This window comes from Dipodomys merriami, unplaced genomic scaffold (genome assembly GCF_024711535.1).
Source record: "Dipodomys merriami isolate MVZ:Mamm:240054 unplaced genomic scaffold, mDipMer1.0.p SCAF_242, whole genome shotgun sequence".
Lineage (NCBI taxonomy): Eukaryota > Metazoa > Chordata > Mammalia > Rodentia > Heteromyidae > Dipodomys > Dipodomys merriami.
The window spans coordinates 325,585-332,041 of NW_027203849.1; the positions used below are offsets into that span (position 1 = coordinate 325,585).

General features: G+C 39.5%; 1 long non-coding RNA gene across 1 annotated transcript; it reads left to right on the plus strand.

The window, feature by feature from the left end:
- The first annotated feature begins 1,584 nt into the window (after positions 1-1,584).
- Positions 1,585-4,960, plus strand: LOC138835937 (uncharacterized). Its single transcript, XR_011374807.1, has 3 exons — positions 1,585-1,662; positions 3,061-3,295; positions 4,625-4,960. It is a non-coding gene; the product is annotated as an uncharacterized lncRNA (long non-coding RNA).
- The last annotated feature ends 1,497 nt before the right edge of the window (positions 4,961-6,457 follow it).

Sequence of the window (6,457 nt, forward strand, 5' to 3'; positions counted from 1 at the left end):
GAAAACAACTAGCAAGTTCATAGGTCTGGTTCTGCCTTTGGTTTCTCATTTCCTCCATCATGTCTTTCTGCCCAGCAGAAATGCTAAAAACTACAACAAAATCTCACTCAGAGGCCAAAATATGTCCAACTCTCAAGATACAATTCAAAATTCTAGATCTTCTCTATCTCCAAAATGTAAGTACAGGTAGATAATCTTTCCAGTTTATTGGCTACAAATGACCAGCTGACAAGTTACTCACCTTTTACAGTTGTAATAGAAATTTTAGAGCTATCAAGAAAGGGTCATTTGTTGAAAAAGAATGGCTAAGGAATTGATTTGCTCTTCAGATCCTGTGCCAACTTCCTTTCTGCAGGCAGGCTAAATAGTGGATACCTTTTATAGAAGGAAAGCTGTCATCTTAGGAAGAAAAACTCTCTTCACTGTGAATAAGCTGAATGCAATCACAGAAATTGCAGACAAAAGAGCTTTTGATGACAGACATTGCTGATGCCTGGTGCCTTCAAAGACATTCCAGGAAAGGTGAAGGAATAATTATGACTATCATAACTCATATTTCTTCCAGGATATTACTCACTGAACCAATGGATCACTTGAGAAATATGTCAGTGAGTCAGCATATATCCAATTTAGCAAAAAGATCTCAGGTCTCTAAGGGAGCAGTAAAGGCATGAGGACTATGACAATAAAACACAGAGTTTTCTCCTACCCGCACCTACTGCCCCGCCCAAATAGCTGAGAAGAATGAAATTAGCAGGGCCAATGAGGGAAACCTGAGTACAACTTTCAAAGAGATGAAGGACTCAGATGAAGTAAGAAAGGCAGAAACAGCCCCAGGAAATGTGATATGAGTCTAAAAACTCACAAAGCATCTAAAACAGTATAACCTTTAATATTACAACCTAGATGATAAGAGAATATCCAAACTCTGGTTAAAACAATAATGGTCACAAATGAAAAAGAAGTTTGACTGGATGGTCCAACATCTTTTATTCAAAATGTGCTTCCATGAGGAAGCAACTCTATGGAAGTAATGTGGCTTAAGTCCTCCATGTGACCACTGATTAAATTCATCCTGTGATAATGGCATTGGCCTTGTTTTCCTTTTTATTCAGAAGCACTTATTAAAAGGTAGGTACAGTTTAAAGACATAAAACCTGATGTACTAACCACCTAGCCTAGTTTAAATAGAATATTAACAGTACCTCATAAGCCCATGCATCTGCCGCAATGCATACACGTCTGCCACTCCCCATCAACATTCAGTAGTTAATTTTCATCCACATTGACGGTAGATGCTTTAATGTGGTAACAGGAACATGGGTTATCAAAGTATAAAGCTTATTTAGTGAATCTTTATCCTCCTTATGTTTTCTGGACAACCACAGGTACATGTGTTATGAGACATTCCATATTCCCTTGGCTTAGTTTTTTGTATCAGCATGCAAATTTGGAGTCCCTATCTCTTTCACAGCAAATCTTCAGGTCTCTGACTGCCCAAGAAGAACACTTCTTCAAGCCCACTCCATGCACACAACTTGCAAATGATGTATTCTTGGATCAACACCGAATCAAAGGCAGAATGGCCTCTCTTCTTGTCACCTGTTTTTGAGGGAGTCATTCCTCTGAGATCAAGTTGCTCCTATGGTCTTTTGAGAAAAGGTACATGGGAAATAAGTTTTCTGAGACTTGAGGGTCTGAAAATATCTTTGCTCTATCTTCATACTTGAATGGAAACTACTTTAATTGTATATTGCCTTCCATTAATTCATTTTCTCACCTTCACATCCTGCTTCAAAAAATACTTAACAAAACTCATTGTGTTTTCCAAGAGGGACATAAGACCTTTGATAATGCAATGAAAATATACTCCCAAGGAGATATATCAAATGAAAGTTCATCTGAGCAGTAGGAAAAGCCAAACTGCTTTGCTTTCTGCCCTTACAACCAAAAACCCTTCCTCGAGTCCCATACCTCCAGTGTGGAACAGGGGACACTAAAGAGGGGAAACTCTGGAGAGACAAGATTGGGGGATCTAGGGTACAGAGCTCTCATCTTCTATAATACTCATGATTTAGAAGATAGTACAAAGTCATTTTTAAAGGGAAGGACTTAAAAACATTTTAGTATTAAAATACAAATTTCACCAGTAGTTATTTTTTCCCTTAGGGGACTCTTGGCTGAGCAGAAAAGGTACTGACTGTGGATTCAGAGCCCTGAGGTCCAGATTCAAATGCTGTGACTTTTCTTGCCTTAGTTTCTTCATATATGAAATAAAGATTTTAAAGATACATAGATGGGAGAAGACAGTTTAAAATGATGTGACTGGACTCTATGTACTCTTTTTTGTTGTGGTTGTTGTTGGTTGTGGGGCTTGAACTCTGGGCCTGGGCGCTGTCCCTGTGCTCTTTAGCTCAAGGCTAGCACTCTACCACTTGAGTCACAGCACCACTTCCAGTTTTCTGGTGGTTCATTGGAGATAAGAGTCTCACGGTCTTGCCTGTCTGGGATGGCTTTGATCCTCTGATCTTAGCCTCCTGAGTAGCTAGGATTACAGGCATGAGCCACCAGGGCCCAGCTTGACTAGACTCTATAAATATACATTCATCCTCATTTTTCTTGTCTACTAGCAGATAATACAGCTTGTTGTGTATGGTAAATGTTACCAAGAATGTTAGAAGAGGGTACCAAAGGCAAATGTGAAATAGGCCTAGGAAGTCTCTGAAAAGGGTACTCCATATAAATCTATGTTTAAATAGCTGAGGACCCTCAAGCTTTGCAGGCTTACAGTGAGATTTAAGAAGGAATCTTTTGGGGGGGAGGGGGAAAGGGAGAGGAGAAACATTTTTAACCATCCAATTCTTGATCCCAATGCATTTGAAATTCATTTCACATATGTTACTATTAATGTGATAACTGTTCTTGAATTGCTACTGCTTTTGACATTCTCTTCATGTATGTATTTATACAACTACACTTTAAACTCTGACCAGTAAAAAGTTCTTTGATTTCACTCAGTCCTCCCTTTTCTCTTCCCCATCTCTTTTATACCACCTGCAGACAAGTGTCACTGGGCTCCAGGAAGACTGGATGCTAGGGCCCTGGCGAACAGCATTGAGCTGAGCATGGGGATGGAGTTGGGGAGGGGATGGAGTCCTCACGATGTTATGAAAAACATCCCATAACCAACAGCCAAGGGGCACTCTGATCTGCGTGACAGTGAGTCACACAGAAGCTCACTATATGACACGTATGCTTCTGACCGTCTGACCTGGAGTAGGAAGAATCCCCTAAGGTATGTGGCTTCACTTCCTGCTATCCTAGATATCTGGTAGGGGCAGACTCAGAGAGCAGGAGGAGCTCAAGGGAGGAGCACTCATATCCCCACTTCTTAGGACATCTGCCCCTTGGTAGTCACTGAACCTCCAAGTCTTGGCACAAGATTTCACAGGGCCAAGGGGCAAGGAGTAGATAAAGAGGAAAGGGAGGAGGGGAGAAGGCAGTCAATAATTCATGGTATATACTATAAAATTAAGAAAAGTAAAGGAAGGGGTGTGTCAAGGGCATGAGAATATTAAAAGGGGTGACACTGATCAAGATGCATTGTATTCATAAACTGCTTTCTAAAATGGCACCTTCTTTGTACAACTATTTAAAGATAATTTTAAAAGGAGATTTTTACTAGAAGTTGGATTTTTTTTCTCTCTCTCCTCTATGAGAAATACCCCACCATGCCTAGCCAAGAGTCATCTAGGACTGGGCAGGGCAGAAAAGCAGGAAAGAGCACCCTTATTTATTAAGCACAGTGAAGGAATGATTGGCATGGACTTTAACCACCAAGTCTCTGATGCCAATGGATTTGAGATACAATCCTCAGGTGCTATTGATATTGATTTGGAAACATTTTTTTCTTTGACATCTGTTCTACCATGTCAATGGGCTTGAAGTTCTAGATGACCATTCACCATTGCCAAGTACATAGGAATTCTTACCCAAGACCACCTGGAGCTTTGAACTGTGCATGTGCAAGGGCAGGGTACAGGCGGGGGGGAGGGGGCAGGCCCACAATTTCAAAGACTTAGAGGCTAGACTGAGGGGGTCCCTCTCATGAGAGTCCATCACTAGGCTGGGCTGTGGGGCAAGAGGCACATGTCCTTCTCCTTGGGACAATGAGCTCAGAAGAGATGCAGAAGAGAGGCAGCTAGTTACCAGCCTCCAATCTAAAGGGAGAAATAGACCAGCTATGAGTTCTGCAAACTGTTGAGTGCACCAATGACCTAAAGCGGACGCCCATGATTGTTTATGTTAATAAGTAACAACAACCATATCCTTCAAACTTTTCCTTTTCTTGGAGGGGAGATTTTACAAAGTTGAATATATATATATATATATATATATATATATATATATATATATATATATATGGTAAAAATAGAAATCACCTTTGGTCTTCTGGATTAATCTATCTTCCCTTATTTACCTTGCTACCCATGGAAGTAGGTGTTTTTGCCTCCCTATTAACTAATGTTCAAAGTTACACAGTTAATAAGTGACAAAATCACCACCTGACCCCATCTGATCCCAAGAGAGTGTCCTTTGTTGGTGTCACATTCTCTTCTTACAGGTGAGACAGCTGCATCTTTACCACCCTTATCAAAGACTAGTCCCTCACCATAGAAACAAAGATGTCACCTATGAAGACACCTGGAGAGACTGTTGTTTTCTCCTCGAGAGGATGTCTAAACACAACTGTCTTGGCTGTGAGCTGTTGATATGACATTGTCCCCTTTAGGAAATGGTTTGCTAGATTTATGATTGCAGGCTGTAGAACTTGATTTTTTTCTTCTTTTTTGAATCTAATTAGATCAACAATGTGCACCTAAACTAGTCTGTATTCAGGTCCAACTACTTTCATTAAATGCTGACTTTAAAATTGTTTTGATGGTTTAGTGGTCAATTATGCAACCACTGTGCCGGTATTTAAAGTAGTATTTAAAGCCTATCTCTGCCTTTCTAAACACCCATCTACTTTCTCCTCTGCCAGGATATTTTTTTAAACGTGATTCAGATCCAGTGGTTTCCTCCCATCCACAGGATGAAGACAAGACTTGCTTCAGGAAGCTCCAACCTGTCCTTGCAGCCCTGAGATTGGAAGTAGGGGAAAAGTGAAAACCCAAAGTTGAGCCACATTTTGATGTAGTTGCAAGAGTACAAATTCCTGCCCTTGTAGGAACTCATATGTGAAAATAATCAGAGTATAAAAGACAAATAGTAAATTATTTACTCCTCACAAGTGACCCTGGTGAAATTAGTAACACAGAGAAATGTAGGCTGCTCAAAGTATTCTCTTGGTTCCTTTATAACCACATTCTATTGAAAAATCAGCCAAAGGAGCTTTTAAAAATGTGTACATGTTTACAGTAAAATATTTTACATACAGTAAAATATGTATGCCTCCCTTATCTATGTCTCTATTCCCCTTCTCTGGGAGACAAAACCCCTAAGACTATTTCTAGGGCCTTGTTATTTTGTTTTGTTTTAGAGTCTCACTATGTAGCCTAAACTAGACTCAAAATTCTGATCTTCCAGGCCAACCTCCTGAGTACTAGGATTACAGGCAGGTACCATCATGCCCAGCTGGATATTAGAAGTACTATTAGAATTACTGTGGGATTAAAAGTGCTATTACAGCTTTATTTGTTTACTTGCTTTAAAACTATGTTTTTGTTTTGGGGGTTTTTGGGGGGGGGGAGGGGTCCAAAACCAGACCAGGACTTGAACTCTGTTTGATGCTTCCACTCACTGGCTAGAATTCTACCAACTGAGCCACGCCTCCAACCTCTATTTTCTTTGTAACTTGCATTTTCACTTTACACTGGATCAAGATACACTATATCAAAAACATTCATCTATATCAGTATACATGAATTTACAGCTTTCTGAATAAGGCCTCCATGATATTCCATTCTATGGAGGTAGCATAATTTATTTAGCCATTTTTTAAATTTAATACTCATAAATAATGGACATGCTTGTGTACAAGCAACTATATGATATCTCTATATGATAGATTTCTAGAAGTAAACTTACAAGATCATATAGCTTATTTTTAAAAATTTGACAAATTGTTTTTGGAAAGACTACACTGTTTCTACTCTTGCATTGGTATCTAAGTAGTTTCTTGTTCCCTTGTCAACACCAGGTATTACCAAACATTCTCAATCTGGCACAAGCTTTTAAAAGGAATTCTCTTGGCAAGGTCAATATGTTTTATTCAGAAAAAGAAACCAATGAGACAGCCTCGCTTTGGGGATAATGTTTTGAGAAATATGGAGGATGGGTGTGAAGGAGCACAAAAGGACAAGACTTTTACCCTCTCAGCCAGGGCAGCCAAGATTTGTTTTTTGTTTTTTACTTTTTCTTCTGTTTTATCACTAATCAGATAAGATTCTATTTT